Here is a 15,774-nt window from a genome sequence, read left to right as displayed (position 1 = left end):
GGCTGTCCACCGGGATAGGGAGTGTTGGGGGGAAAATGGTGAAGTAAGAAAGATGATAAGGAAAGGCTTCACTGAGACAGCGACATGTGAGCAGAGAACCTGCAGGAGAAGAGGAGAAGCAAATTCTACAGCTCTCTGGGCAAAGGCATGCCCCAAGCCTTAAAAGGGCAAGACCCTGCAAAGGGTCGGATTGGGAGGGGGCATGCTCAAGTGACCCCAAGGAAGAGTGGAGGTCAGAAAGGCGGCGGCCCCAGTGCAGGTCATGTGGGTCCACAAAGACCATAGGAAGGACTCTGGCTTTGATGGAATAAGATGGGAAAGCATCTGAAAACACATAACCCCATGAGATTTTGCTTTAAAAAATATATATCACTTTGGCTGCTGTGTTGAGAAAAGACTGTAGGGGACATAGACCAAAGGTGGGAGACTAGCCGGGAGGCTAGCCCGGCAGATCCCCCAGCAGGCAGGTGGAGACAGGGGTTTGGCCAGTGCGAGGGCCACTGAGGTGGAAGACCTGGAAGGGGTCTGTATGCTCTCTGCAGGTGGGGTCAACAACATGGCGGTAAGAACAGGTGAAGACATCAGAGAGAGGACAGTCAAGGATAACTCTTGAGTTTTTTGGCCTAAGCTACTCAGAGGCTAGAACTGCCATTTACCAAGATGGAGAAGATGATAAGAAAGGCATATGTGGAGGAGAAAGATCTGTGCTGAAGGGGTTATTTGGGAAAGATCAGAGTATTGATAGTTGTATATGACATTCTCCATTAGTGTAATCAGAATTACTCTAATAAAAAGGTTTTGCAAGCACTCATCTGCTTCGCAAGGCAAGATACCCTACCCTTGTGTATAAACTATACCGTAATAGTCTCAGGCTAAGAAGTATCCTCAACTCCCTTCCCCCTTTGAGGTTTGTGTGGCCTGACATCTTACTCACCCATTTCAAAGGGATTAAATGCCTCCCTGCCTTCCCTACCTTCCCATATCCCCAAGAGGCAGCTGTGTGGTTGCCAGTAGAGAAATAGCTCAGTTGCTCTTGCAGCACATTTTAAGGCAGAGGAGAAAAGCCTTCACTCTGGAATAGAAATCTCTCAGAGACAACTTGGCTCCAGGGCACCCCAAGAGAGTGGGGGACACTGGGAGGTCCCAACAGGAGGCTTCCAGGCTTCCCCTGGAGATGTGACTACCCAGGAACACTCTGGGAGGAGGGCAATGAACTTAAAGTGTGTGTGGAGGGCGGGAGGCAGTGCAGGGATTCGTGTAGACTTTCCTAGACTTTATACTGCTGCAAATGGCAGATGCCTAATTAAAGCATTTGCAATTAGTTTGGCTTGTTCTGTGATTCCTTTCTGCAAACAAATATGATGGGAGAATATATTAGCTCTTGGCAATCTAGTTCTAAAAAAAACTTTTTCTCCCATCATTACTCTTTTGTCCTGCTCAGAAGAGAGCTGAAGCGCTGTGTACACAACCTTAAGTATCTGACTTACCTCCTTGTCCAAAAACAGTATTTTTCCTTCCATTTCATAAAGGAATGCAACTACCCATTTGCCTTTAAAAGCAGGAAGATTTATTCTGAATTTAATACAAGTTCTTAATTTGGGTGTCTTATTTGTATTCAATGATGATAACAGTCTTCCTAATTCTTGCCATCCTTCTGATTCAACACACTTGGCTGGCGAAGTTATCCACCTCCTCGAAATGCAAATGCTATATTTTTTTAATGATGGGAAAAGCAGTCACTAGACTTTGAAAGAACCTGAGGGGTGTATGTTTGTGTGTGTGTGTGTGTCTGTGTGTGTAAATAAAGAGTTGCACTTACTGCCACTTTATTATAACCACTTACTTAAAGGCACAGATTTTTTTTTTTTTTTTCTTTTTAACTGCAGGGAAAAAAACGTGCCCAGGTCTCCTTCAAGAGGAGACATGTGACCCATCTGGGACTGCTTCTTTCCTTTACTCATTCAACATTTACTTGAGTTTCTATACTGGTTCTTATGAAACTTTAACTTATTTAAACTTAGATGGTTTTATCCAATGAGTATACTCTGCAGGTAGCCCCTGAGATAATGATCTTAGGTGTCTGTTGAACATTAAATGCATTATGAGAGGGTGGCCCATCTCTAAAGGGTAATAACTGCAAAACAGAACACTTAGGGAAGATTGCCATCAAACAGTGCAAATTAGAAAAATGAACTAGAATGCCTGACACAAAAAAGGTTTAAATCTGATGGTTATTCATTTCTGCTTTCAGATTGACTTGCAAAGCACCTCATTTAAGAAGGTCCTAAAACCAAAATAATAATAGAGGGTAGTGGTTACTCAAGAGTCAAATAAAAGTTACCATATAAACAAGCATGGGTAAGCCAAATTCAAATAGTGCAATTATTTTTTAACAGATAGTTTAGGTTAATAGGTGGAGACACATAGTGTTGCCACTGTATTTAAGGTTAGGTTAATAATTAACTTTGATGCCTGGAGTAGTTTAATCAAAGCTTACTATAAAAACTGCTCCATGCAGACTAAACAGGGTATTAAAAAACCATACAAAATACTTGCAATCTTGACCTCTGTAGTCATTTGGAAAGGCTGTGAAAAATCAGATGTTCCATTCAGAAATATGTACCAGCACCTTTACTTTGGGGGAAAAAATATCTTAATAAAGATTCATATTATCTGGAACCAACAATCGTCTCATTGTCATCAGAGTGGCAGTCTGTGGACTTAATGCCCAGAGGTATGTTGAAAGAAGACCAGACAATTATCAGGATTAGAGAAAGGCAAGGCAAAAGCACTCGACCTTCCTACCCGGAAAGACTTAAGAGTCAGCGCTGGGGGGGCATTAAATAGCTTTCCTGAGACCTGCTGGCAGGACACTGCCACTGGGTTAAATGTCTTTTCAGATCGGAGGCAAAGAAAGTTGGGCGTACATGTGAGAGAGTCTGTGTCTGTATGTGTGTGTGTTCACACGCCTGTGTTTGCAACCTTTCATGGATCACACTCAGCTGCTACTTGATTTCCATCCAGTCCAAGCAGAGCGCGATCCCACGATCCCACCGTGATCGTCTCTGGTCACCACATTCACTAAACCGCTTTTCTCCCAAGAACCAACGCGGACTGGCCGGAGGGGCTGCTCCTTGCAATACAGGCAGGGGGAGGCCCCTCGGCAGTGCTTGCCCTGGCTGTGAAAACCGCGGGGCCTCCGTGGCTCCACGCACACCTGACTCCCGGCTCTTCTCGCTGAACACCCGCCCGGCTGGAAAACGGCGAGCGGGGTGCAGGACACTGGAGATGCTGCGCTTGGGGCCAGCGATCCCCGGCCGGTGTCCACACGCACCCGCGCGCCAGCCTCTGTCCACAGTGGCTGGACCCAGCTTCCGAGTCCTGCTGGGAAACTTCCCCTTCTCGCCCCTCCCCACGCCCACCCCTTGTTCGACTGCTTGAGACCAGTCCAGCAAGTGCCGCACCGCGACCCCACCAAGCTGACCATCGGTCTGGGGGCCACTCTCCGAGGGGCTGGCTCCTGCCTCCTGCCTCCTAGCCATAACCTGGGCGGTCTGTCCACCTTCCTGGGGGTTCGTTTTCCCGCGGGTTGCACGTGCTGAGCCCGAAATCGGTCGTGCCCCCCTCCCCCCCCCCATCCCTAGCCTCCAGAGAAACTTTCCAGAAGTGCCTGGTCGAGTGACCCCGTGCAGGAAAAATAAAAAAATAAAAAAAGAGGAGGAGACGCTGGGCGGAGGGGTGGCGGCGGCGAGGGAGCGGGAAAGACAGCGGAATCCTGTTTCCTTTCCCGATACCCACAAGTCTAGGACTGCTCCCTGGCTCCCCCTGTACCGTTCCGGTCCTGGAAGGAGGGAACGGACTACGGGATACTGCTATGCACCGTGTAATACGGTGGGGAGCCGAGAAAAAAAGCAGGGCATCTGGGGGAGGGGGGAAAGACACGTCCCATCCCAGCGGGGTCATGCAGACTGGGTGGGCGCTGTCGGGCTGGGTTGGCAGCGGAGCGCCCCACTGCCAGCGAGGCAGCGCTCTAGACGCAGCAAGTAGTCCGGACAATCGAGAACCCCGGGCCCCTGCAGAGTCTCGTCTGGTTAGCAAGTACTGAGCCATTTCTAGCCAGATCTTCCCACCCTTCCCCCTCTGGGGACACCTCCTTTCCAAAGAGGGACCACGTAGTGTTTGGAAGAGGGCGCAGCGGGTGCCAGCCCCCGGCACGGGGCTTGGTGCCCGAGGGGGACGCAGACGCCACAGATGCTGTCTTCGCCGCCCAGGAGGGAGCTGCGGCGGGGAATAGGACCCAGGGCGGGGAAGCCGCGCCACACCGGGAGGAGGCCACTCATTCGAGCGAACAAAGCCCGGAACCTCTGGTGCCCAGCGGCCGCGGGAGCCGGGATGTCACCAAGGGGCAGGGTGCGCGGGTGCCAGGGCCATTACAAGTTTCCCGCACTCCACTGAACCCAGCCCAGACCCCGCGCCGACAACAAAAGACTCTCTTTGCTTCCCCCACCCCCCAATCTCCCCGTGTCTGTGGAACCCCTCCTCCCACCTCGAACCCAAACCTAGTGTCGAGCGAAAACAGCGCTCTTGGACCGAACCTCCTCCAGCCCTCGAGGGTAGAACCCCTTCCCCCTGCCTTCGCACCAGGACCGGGCGCTTCCGAGAATCTCACCCTTTCTTGGCCTCTCTGCTGCCTGCTGGCCCCAAAGTGAGGACGAGCCCCCAGGGGTACTGCACACACCTCCCAGGGCCAGGGAGCTATCCGCGCGGCTGGGGTCCCGGGCGGCGCCTGGCGTGTGCGCGACGCGAGTGGGGAAGCTCACAACGCGGGGCCCCGAGGTCTCTGGGGCGCAGGGCGGAGAGGAGCGGCGGACAGGGCTCGCGACTGCTCCCCCAGGGCCGGGCAACGCTCGGAAGACAGACGCAAGACAAAATAAAACACAAGCACCACAAAGCCGAGACAGGGTGTGCGGACCGCGGCCCCGGGACCCGCAGGAGGGAGCGGAACCGCCCGGGAGGTGGGGCGCACCAGGGCGCCCCCGCCGTACCTTTTCGGTGCATCGACGGGCAGGCGGCCGGGGCTCGGAGCGGACTGGTACAGCGTGTATCCCATTTAGTAATCCATTATCGAGGGGATCTCTCCGGGCCGCGAGCTGCGCTCTCTGCTTCGCAAGCCTTTGTCATTCCTACATGGGTGCTTGTCTCTGTAGGGGTATAGTCGCAGCGACTACTTTCTGGGATGCAAACGCGCCGTATTCATTTCCAATGACAGGCGGAGAAGGGGAGATGAAAAAAGAAAGAAAAAAACCAACAAGAAAGGAGGAAATGTTCAAGAAACTCTTCTCCAAATCCAAATTCCACTTGGATTCCACTCCGGCGAGTCCCTTCGGTGGTGTTTGCGCCGATTAACAAGTCATTTCAGGGTGGGGGGCGGGGTGGGGGCTGGGGCAGGGGTGCGCGCTCTAGCCCCGCTCCACGACCGGGAGCGCTACGCCGCGGGTGTGGCGGTGCTGGCCGCTACCGCCGCTCCTAAGCGGGCATCGCGGGCGGTCGGCCCCGCGGAGAAGCGCTGCTGCTGCGTCCGGAGCGCCTGGGCAGCCGAGTGCGCGGGGAGCGGAGTTGGCTGCAGCCTCACCCCGTGCCGCTCACTACTCCTCTGTCACCGGAGAGGCCGCCGCTCCAGGGCGGAGCCAAGTCCCGGACTGGATTGCGCAAAGCGGACTCTCCTCCTGCAACCCCGCCTACTTTGGCTGGCGTCTTCTCCGACCCGAAGGAGGGCTGCGGTCTCTGTGTGTGAACCCGAGCGAGCGAGGCGGAGAGAGAGAGAAACTACGCGCTGTGGCCGCAGGTGGAGCCTCGGAGCGACTGGTCAGCGCCGCTTCCTTCCACCACTATTGCCCGCCCGCGGCGCGTTCGGCGGAGGTCCCCGCGGGGGCGACACCCGCAGAAGCCCAGCCTGTGCCTCCCCCACCCCCGCATTTGCTCTTGCGGGGGGAGGGGGAAATCTCGGACAGCATTGCCGAGCCCTGTCAAATCAAAAAAATAAATAAAAATAGACGTAGTGCAGGAGCAAGTTACAAGAAAGGATTTGTTCATCGATTTTTTTAAATGGAAAAGTTTTAAAGGATGAGGGTAAGTGAATGGCGAGCCTTTCTGATTACTATATCAAGAGGTAAATTCCAGAAGTGACGGACGCTCTGTGCACCCAGATGAGTTGGATGGAAACCGGTACACTTAAAAATACACTTCGACGATATGAACTCAGTTTTAGTTAACGTACATTCAACACACCTTAATAAAGCATGTTAAGTAAGCAAATTAGTATATGTGCTGCCGAAGCGAGCAAGTAAGCAAATTAACTATAGTGCAAGGAAGGCTGGTAGCGACGATCTGCTTTTAAACTTAGAAAGTAGGTACACTGTTCTTAGAAATAATTATGTAAACTTCAGAAATAACACACAATTCCAAAGAGTATCCAACAGCTTCATGGAATAACTAAATCGCAACTTCTTCCAAGGCGCTTTTGTGTTACCATCACGAGGAGAATGCTTGAAAGTTCAGTAGCCCCAAAGTCCTGCAGTTCCAAGGCTTGTGCCCACTGGGCGGGCTACACGACGTCCCCCTGTCCCGGCCGTTGCGCGCTCCCTGCCTGCTGGCCGCAAAGACCGCAAAGGAGCACGTTCCCCCCCCCCCCCACCCCCCAAGGGGGCTTCTCAATTGGTTGGCGCGGGCGGCCAAGCAGTTCTCCTACCAATATTTACTATGGGGTCGGCCGAGAAAAGCACTGAGAAGATCAGGGTCTCAGTCTCCCTTAGGCCGAGTTCCCTTAAATAAATGCATTAGAAACTGTACCTGTTCCCTAATTGGGGCTAGGGTCAGTAATAAGACCCCCCGTCCCCACCCCCATTTTTTTTTTTGCCTTTCGTACAGGCAACTAAAATACGCACAAGCATGCTAATGAGGGTTCATGAAGAATAAAATAAGTGCACTCGTGACAACAGGATAGATATTGTCCACAAACCATTTAGAAAAGGTGAGAAAAATGGTTTGAGGGAAAAAGGGTCCGTCTCCCTGCTGTTCGCCAAAGATGCCAGCAGGGGCCGCTGTCCCCACCTTTCGCAGGCAAAAGCCGCCAGAGGTCCGCGGTGGTGGGGGTGGGGTGCCGCGGCCGTAGGTGCGCGCGCAGCCCCCGCCGCACGGGGCGCCAGCTCCAGGAGGGGCTGGGGCGTGGGGGCGGTGGGCTTGGCTGCGCGCTCCTGCAGCCCGGGTGGCGACTGGCTCGCGGACATCCCTTTCGAATCCGGTCCGGACCCGGGGGAAGGGGCCCGGCTAGCCGAGACCGCTCGATCCTCTGCCGCGACTATTTAACTCCCATGATTTCGACGTTCAATCCCGAGCTCGTCTGTGCGTCCCCGGCGCGGTCCCGCATGTCTGGCCCAAGGCGTCCCGGGGTTCTCCGCCGGGGGTTTCCATCCCGGCCGGGTCGCCGAGGCGCCTTCTTCTTTTTCTGCCCCTGGTTTACATGCTAATTGTGTCTGGGAAAAGTTCTTTAATTGGCAGAATGAGGCAGAGCAAACGAATTGTTTCACAGGCTGAACCAAATTAATTCCGGGTTTAGCTTCTTCCCTTGGAGAAACAAATAATTAAACTGCCTTGTTTGTTTTATGGATATATTGGAAATGCCCCACATCGACTTTCAAGATATGTTTTTAAAGGGAAATTATTTTCATTATTAATACTTGCATGTTTAATTTGCAGTAACGCTGAGCCAAGAAGCAAGAGATTAAATTTACGTAATTTAAAATTAGAGAATACAGGAAGAAAAGAATTTGAGTTAACTTTTTGCGTGGCTGAGAATTACCGCCCAGAATCTTCCTGGCAAGGACTAGATCTGAAGTCTCACCATCCAATTAGGCACCCGTCGTCCTGACCAGGCGAGATGACATTTCCACCTGCCAGGGGAGAGATGCTCCCGGGGAGCTGGCAGAAAAGCCAGCTATTGTGTCGCTCGCGAAGCCCTCGGGGGAGCACCTGTGGGGAGCTGCCCTGAGAAACCCCATGACGTCATTTCCCCTTCTGCGCTCCGCGGACTGACTCCCAGAAGTCTGCCTTAACTTTTAAGTAAAACCGCTGCCCTTCGAGAGCCTTTGAAGTCTGCTGTCTACCCTGTCCCTTCAGGGAAAGAAAGTTAATGGGAGTTAAAGACTCACCAAGCGTTAGGACTAGAAGAGACCCTGGACTGTTTAGTAGTTAAGTGGCCTGAAGTGGAGTGAGAACAGCGTTAGTCTCTGGGGGCCGGCTGTTTTTAGGTAACTTACTGGCTGGTGGTGACCTTGGGGGCAGTCACTTATTTTTCTGGAGCAGCGTACTCAGTTGTTAATGGGGACTCCCTATGACTTTCTTCCCAGGGATTGTGTGAATTAAATGAGATGGAGAGTGTAAACCGCGGGGGTGTAGAGATAAAGGTTAACTAGCATCTATAAAGATTAACTAGCGTCATTGTCATCCTTGGCATCCTCCACTTCCAACCTCCCACCACCGTTTTGCAGGGGTCAGACGGAGGCGGAGGAAAGAAGGGGCTTGCACTGTGTCAGTGCTGGGAGCTAGCCCATCAGAACTCCTCTTCGGTGCTGAGAAGACCACGCCTGCTTTCCCCCACATCACCTGGAAAAAGTATGATGGAGGAAGAGGAAATGAAAAGGTGAACTCACTCAGGATTCTTTTAAAGATCCCATCTAGCTCTTTGATCTGACCTCTGCTTTACCACTGGCCTCCCTGGTGGCTAAGTGGTAAATAACTCACCCGTCAATATGGGAGTGGTGGTTTCCATCCCTGGGTCTGGGAAGATTCCCCTGAGAAGGAAATGGCAGCCCTCTCCAGTATTCTTGCCTGGGAAGTCCCATGAACAGAGGAGCCTGGCAGGCTACAGTCTGAGGGGTCACAAAAGGCACACAACTTAGCGACTGAACTTAGCTTTACCACAGAATGGGGTAGTGAATTTGGAGGAAAGGTCTGCTGCTGCTTACTTACTGCTCAACTGCATGTGGGTGTTCCTGGAAGTTACATGAGGAGTGCAGTTTGTACAAATAGGCCATTTTCACAAAGTGAAATTAGTATCAAGAAGGGAAGCTAGTGTCTTTGGTGCTTGTCAGACCATTCCTCCTTCTCCCCAGAACTCTCAGACCTTTGGAGGCCGGGCCCTGTGAAAATGTCGGTACTATTGTCCACAGAGCTTGTTTTACCCCACTTTTTAAAGATTTTAGCACCAGGCTTGCTGTCCTCTTATCTGTCCCCCCAGCTGTCACCATTCATGGCAGTGTGAGCACCCACCTAACCACTCCTCTGCTTTGTCAGCTTTTTGCCTTCCTCATCTACTCTGTCCTTTGGTCTTCCTCTCCTCTTCCTCCCACTCCAGAACTTCATTATTATCAGAAAAGGCTCCAGGTTCAAAATCACAAATTCTGACATCCTCTCTTTTTAATCACAATGGACTCTTCTTCCAGCTTACTTGCCTACGCACCTCCCCACACTCACCGTAATTGCAGGAAGCCTTCTGCCATTCTTTCCATCCATCCAGTCCCTGCTTCTTTCATTCCCCTCTGTGTCCAGGAGAGCTTCATAATAACTGTCTCTCTGGTGAACGCTTTCAACTCCGTGACTCCTCTTTCTTTTGGTCACACCCATCTGAGTGAAAACCAGTCCTAAATTACAGAAATACCTTCGTTCTCTGCTCTTGCATCTGGCAGCTGAAACCTACTAGAAAAACATTTCAAGCATACATCTAAGCAGGCTGTACACTCTGTCATGAACCTGACTTGCTTCGTGAACCTGCTTCATCATCATCTTCCCTTTCTTTGAGTTAGTCTGTAACTTTATCCCCTAATTGGATAGTTCACCCTCTGTGTCTTCTACTTCCCTGAAAAAGAGTCCATCGTGTGGGTACTTCTTGCTTCTGTACTTATCATTTCCTGCTTGTCTCCTCTTAGGGTGGAGGCAGTTCCCTCCTCAAATCTGAGGCCAAACCCTCTACCTGTTTTCAGATCATTTACACAGTCTCAGAAATTCTGCCCCGCTGTCTCCATCTCTTCTGCATCTCCCCAACTGCGTGTAAACAGGCTTTAGTCTCTCTCATCTTAGAAACAAGCCTTCCTTGGGTCTTCTGTGCTTTTCAGTATTCTCTCCTCTCTTCCAAAGATGAAGGATTGTTGATGATCACCGTTGCCACTGTCTTCTCTCTCATTTGTCCTTCCTGTCTGGCTTCTATTCCCAGCACTCCATTGCCATGACATTAAATCCAGTGGACATTTTAAAGTTTTCATTGTATTTGAAGTCTTAGCAGCCATGCATACGACCACTCCTTCCTTTGGGAAATAGCCTTTGCCCTCTCCTGGTTCTCCTGCCTCTCTCCTTTTTTTTTTTGTTTTTTTTTTAACTTTTGAGGCCATTGAAAGATACAGAAAATTTTGAGGAATAATAAAACATCCCAGTTTTTACCATCCCAGGATTAGCAACTGTTCATATTCTTTCATATTTGTTTCTTGTCTTTATGGCAAGGAATAAAACATGGTGTATAAAGCTTAGCATCCATAGAATCAATAGTGTTTTTCCACTTCTTCATATTACTCATGGTCTTGAGTTTCCTGTGCATGTTTGGAGTTCCTTTTCTATACTTATATATAGATCATATGTACCCAGAACCAATATATAGAGAAATATTTTTGGTGGGGTTTTCCCCCAAATTAACACAAATAATATCCTGTTCACTCTTGTCCTCCACATTGTAGCTAAAGCGATCTGGGAAAGTTGCATATCTGAGTACATCACTCCCTGGCTTAAACACTGTGAGGTCCCAAAACCTTTATAGGACCTTCAAGCATGTACATGACTCACTTCTAGCCTACTTCTCTGGTCTCATATCTCTGCAGGCTCCCATCCCCTTCTTCCCTCTACAGCATCACTGGTGTGGAAAGTTCCAAGCTGCTTTGTAACTACACACCTACTCTGCAACACCATCATCTTCCCCTTTTTACCTGGCTAACTCCTACCCATCCTTCAAATTTCAGCCCAAATGTTTCTTGCTCGAAACAGACTTTCCTGATACTCCAGAAGGCATCATAACCCCTCCACTGTGTGTTCTTAAAGTACCCTGCCCAATCAGTCTATCTATCACAGCTAGAGGTAATTTTTGGTCCAGTAGCTTATTGAATGCTTCTCTTTCCTGTCAGATCACAAACTCCTTGAGTCATAGGACTACATATCTTTCATTTCTCTTATACCTCTAGCACCTAGCAGACAGTAGGGGCCTGGTACCTAAAAGACAGGGTGAATTAGTGAAAGCAGTGAGTTCTTTTTCAGGGATTCAGTTGGAAAAGAAATAGATGGTTGGATGGGACCACTTTTAAGCACCACTTAAAAAGGGGGGAAAAAAACCTAGAAAATTATTTTGAGATTTCAGTTCTCAAGATGAACAAAATCTAGGCTTTCCCCCATCATAGAACTTTCAGTGTATGGTGTCTGACTTGTTTTTTGAATGAGGATAAAAGGGTTTACAGATGTGAGTGATGGGTAAATACCACAGTTGCAAAACAAGATGCTTGAAAATGAGGTGCAATAAGAATAGAAATGTAACCCTGAAAGACCACTGGTGGAATGAGATAAAACTGTAGCTTGAATCCCCTGGGGACGATGTAAGACCATCTCTGGGGACCGCTGTCCCAGCAGGCTGGAGTCTGCTAACAGTGATTTACTGTCTGCACATCGTGAATAGCTTCACGGGTGGCACCCTCTCTGTGTGAAACAATTGTGCCACTGTCCCTGACGGCCGCTGGACCTCCATTCCCTCCTGATATCAAATCATTGTTTGGGAAGTGAAGAGAATGGTAGATTAGAAATAAGGCCATGAATGAACAATACATGTTAAGTAAACCAGAACTCTGTTTTTTTCCCTCACAAGAGCTCTTTACATTTAATCGAAGTGTTTAGTTATGTAACACAGAGCCAAAGCTATGTCTGACCTTATTTTCGTCTTTCTGTTCTAACCTAACTTCTTTTAATTGTCCCTCCTCCTACCGTTTAGATTTTAAAAAGTATCTGCTTAAATATGAGTTTGTTTAAAAATTCAGTTCGCTAAGTGTAATTAAAAATTTTCATAACAAGATAAACCAGATGATGAAATACCACTTTGAAATTTGCTGTTTAGCCAAAAGAATGATGAAAAGTAAAATATACTTATTTTCTGAGAATTGTTTTCAAAACCTTTGCTTCCAGGTAGTGGAAGGCCTCTGGAAGCTCTGCACTGGCCTGTGCTCAGCTTAATATCAAATTATTAATAGGTTCAAATTCACTCCAAATCTAGTTTTTAGATTATGTGAGAAAATACTGAATTGATATCAACTGAAAGATTTTTTTTTCCAGGCTGTTTATGATGAATGTGTATTTAAGATAAATTTTATAACTAGAGAGATGGAGACAACCAAGGGTATTTTGTTTGTTTTAACATCAACATCTTAAAACAGAAGACAACTGTTTTAAATGTCAAACTTAGGCTGGATAATTGTGGACAATGAAAGCACTTTAAAAAAATGATATACTTGGATCTAAAGTAGATTTTTAAATGAAGTATAAAAAAATGATGTCTTTGAATATGAACTGACCCTCTGAAAACTCCTGTATACTCATAATTATAAAATATAAGCATGGTTTCCTAAAGTCTTAAGCTGACTTTGGATTTTGTACCTGGGCAAGTCTCTAGTTAATGGTCCTATAAAACACTGACAACATGTAACTAGCTATATTTACTAATGTTTTCAGAGATAAGGTTTTGGTGGAAATGAGCTTAAATATTACCTTTTAAAATAAATAGCATACTGTTCAGCACATCCCCAAAGTTTCAAATGCCTCAGTCACAAGGTACTAGAGCTTAATTGGTACTTCAGAATTTAAGACAAGTGGAACAATTGATGTCATGTTCTTTGTGAAACTTCTTAAATATACCTTTATTCATAACCAAGTACTTATTAATTTAAACTAGAATGCTCCATTTTAACATTTGAACTGAAAACCTACGCATCCGTTTTCTTAAAAAATATTGTGTCATGAACTGTATTATTAAGACTTCTAAAAAACACACACGTCGATTTCCTCCTAGCTCCTCTCCCTTTCTCTCCATGCTTCAAAGCGATTGAGTCATTTCCTTTCTCCAAATGGCCCTTTACAGCCTCTTTCTTGTTTAAGCAAACTTTTGAAAGGCCCTAACTCTCCTCTCCTCCTCCCCATTTCTGTACCCTTCTCCACCCTGTGAACAAGATTGCAAGCACAGATTTTTGCATTATTACAACCCAGTGTCAACATCATTCTGTCAAGAGTCCCTTGCCCTGGGCAGTTATCCCTTTTGCCTTGAATTAGTCTCTCTCAGTTGGTAAAGAATCCACCTACAATGCAGGAAACCCTAGTTTGATTCCTAGGTCGGGAAGATCCCCTGGAGAAGGGAACAGCTACCCACGCCAGTATGCTGGCCTGGAGAAGTCCATGCCAGTAAGGCGTGTTACTGTCCATGGGGTCGCAAAGAGATGGACATGACTGAGCGACTTTCACCTTCTCTTTTCTTTAGTCAATACATTTTCTGGTCACTTTTTTGGGAGAAGGAGAGGAGAAAGCTGTTTAGCTATTTTTCTTGTAAAACACTCCATGTAAACTGTAATGATAATATTACCTAATATTAATCATAATATAATAATGTTGTATGGTAGTATGGACCCACTCACGTAGAGGGAGAGTCATCTTTGTGCTGTCAGGTTTCTATTGATGCGTTATTGAGGGATGGTGAATTGAATGCTGTGATGCCTTTGTCATCAGCTTGCTCCCTGTGGATCGCATTAGGTCATTGTCATCCTTCCAGCTGCCCAGGCCAAGCAACTGAGAGTCATCTCGACTCCTCTTGTTCTCCCGTGTTTTTCACCCGATTCATCAGCAGATCTTGTTGGCTCTGCCTTCAGAATATATCCAGAGTCTGACAACTTCTCCTCTGCCCCATTATCACACTGGTCCACGCCACCATCATTTTCATCTGGAGTCTCCTCTTAACTGGTCATCCAACTCCTGAATGTGCTATTCTCTGTACCCTACAGTCTCGTCTCCACGTGGCCATCAGAAAGATCCGTTAAGTTAATGTCTTCAGTAAAGTCTTGTCACTCCTCTGCTCCAAACCATCCAGTGGTTTCTCTCCCACCTCCTCAGGGTGAAAGTCAAAACCCATGTGTGGTGGTCTGCTGTCTACCTGTCCCCCTCATCTCCTCTTAGCCTCCTCTCTCCCTCCACATCTCGCCGTATGCTCATTGCTCCTCCAGAAACATGTTTCCTAATATACCCCTGTGGTCACTCCTTCACCTTCTTCAGGTCTTTGCTCAAATGTCAGGCATTCCTGACCACCATATATAATGTTACAAATCCTCAACCTATTATGCTTCCTCTGATACCCCTTACCCTACATCATTTTCCTCATGGCCCTTGTTGCCCTGGGACCCTGTATGTATTTACTTATTGGTTTAGTGTTCCTTGGGCTTCCCTGGTGGCTCAGATGGCAAGGAATCTGCCTGCAATGCAGGAGACCTGGGTTCAATCCTTGGGTTGGGAAGATTCCCATGGAGGAGGGCATGGCAACCCACTCCAGTATTCTTACCTGGAGAATCATCATGGACAGAGGCGCCTGGAGGGTTACAGCCTATAATGTCGAAAAGAGTCGATGACTAACACTTAGTGTCTATTTCCTGCCACTTAGACTAAACTTCAATAGGGCAGGAACAGACTTTCATGTACCAGTGTATCCCCAGCACTTATAACAGTGCCTGCCACTTCCTAGAAATGCAATACTTATTTGTTGAGTAACTGAATGAATAGCCACAGCTTACCGGGTGTATTGTCATCATGTTAGAACCACTGGCTGCAGGGACTATACTAGGTAACTTTTAAAGCAAAGTGAGTAGGTCTCTCTGGAGAAATGCTCCCAATACACAGTTCCCTTTAGCAGTTTCTCTGCCTAATGTTACAGCAGGCAGCACTTGGTACATTTTTGTTTTTTGCCCTTAATACTGTGCTGCTGTTCGGTAGTCAGAGTACAAGTAGGGCATGCTGAGCTAGAAGGTTCTGAATGAGAAATACCTGGTATGATGATGAGGCTGTTTCTGGCTACTACTTGCTGGTTACTTCAGATGATCACTTTCAAAGGCCAAGAGGTAAAGGACAGCTGGCCTCACACCCTCACAGCCTCCCTGTGAGCCTTAGTATTAGCTTGGGCGGCCATAATAAAATATCGCAGATGTTTTAAACAATAAAAGTATGTTTTCTCCTGGTTCTGGAGGCTAGAAATCTGAGATCAAGGTTCTGGCTCGTTTGGTTTCTGTTGAGAACTCTCTTCCCGGCTTGCAGATGTTTCCCTCTCACTGTGTCCCTGCATGGCCTTTCCGGGAGATGAGTGAGCAGAGAACAGAGACAGTGAACTCTCGTGTCTCATCTTATAAAGACACTAATCCTATTGGGTCAGGGTCCCAATCTTATGACCTCATTTAACCTGAGTTACCTCTTTACTCCAAATAGAGCTCCACAGAGGGTTAGGGATTTAACAAAGGGACTCTGGGCGGACACAAGTATTTAATTCCTAAAAACCTTAATTTAATTCCAGATTTAGTTGAATTCTAGGAAATTTCATGCTTACTGTCTTCCAGGCAGGCTTATATAAAGGAGTGTCCAGCAGAGCCCTTGGGTTTTGGGCTCACGTTTCAA

At 48.0% G+C, this 15,774-nt stretch overlaps 1 protein-coding gene across 2 annotated transcripts in view; it reads right to left on the bottom strand.

Moving 5' to 3' along the window:
• The window catches only part of SEMA6A (semaphorin 6A), a 129,480-nt gene extending 123,823 nt beyond the window's left edge, over positions 1 to 5,657 (bottom strand). For both annotated transcript variants that reach the window (XM_061150948.1, XM_061150944.1), the window contains exon 1: positions 5,046 to 5,657. The gene's annotated coding sequence lies outside the window, so the exon portion shown is untranslated. The remainder of the gene's footprint in view (positions 1 to 5,045) is intronic.
• Between the last annotated feature and the right edge of the window lie 10,117 nt (positions 5,658 to 15,774).

The sequence above is a fragment of the Dama dama genome, chromosome 9 (assembly GCF_033118175.1).
Source record: "Dama dama isolate Ldn47 chromosome 9, ASM3311817v1, whole genome shotgun sequence".
Taxonomy (NCBI): Eukaryota; Metazoa; Chordata; class Mammalia; order Artiodactyla; family Cervidae; genus Dama; species Dama dama.
The sequence above is the reverse complement of the archived record's forward strand: the minus strand, read 5'-3'. Positions and strand labels throughout refer to the sequence as shown.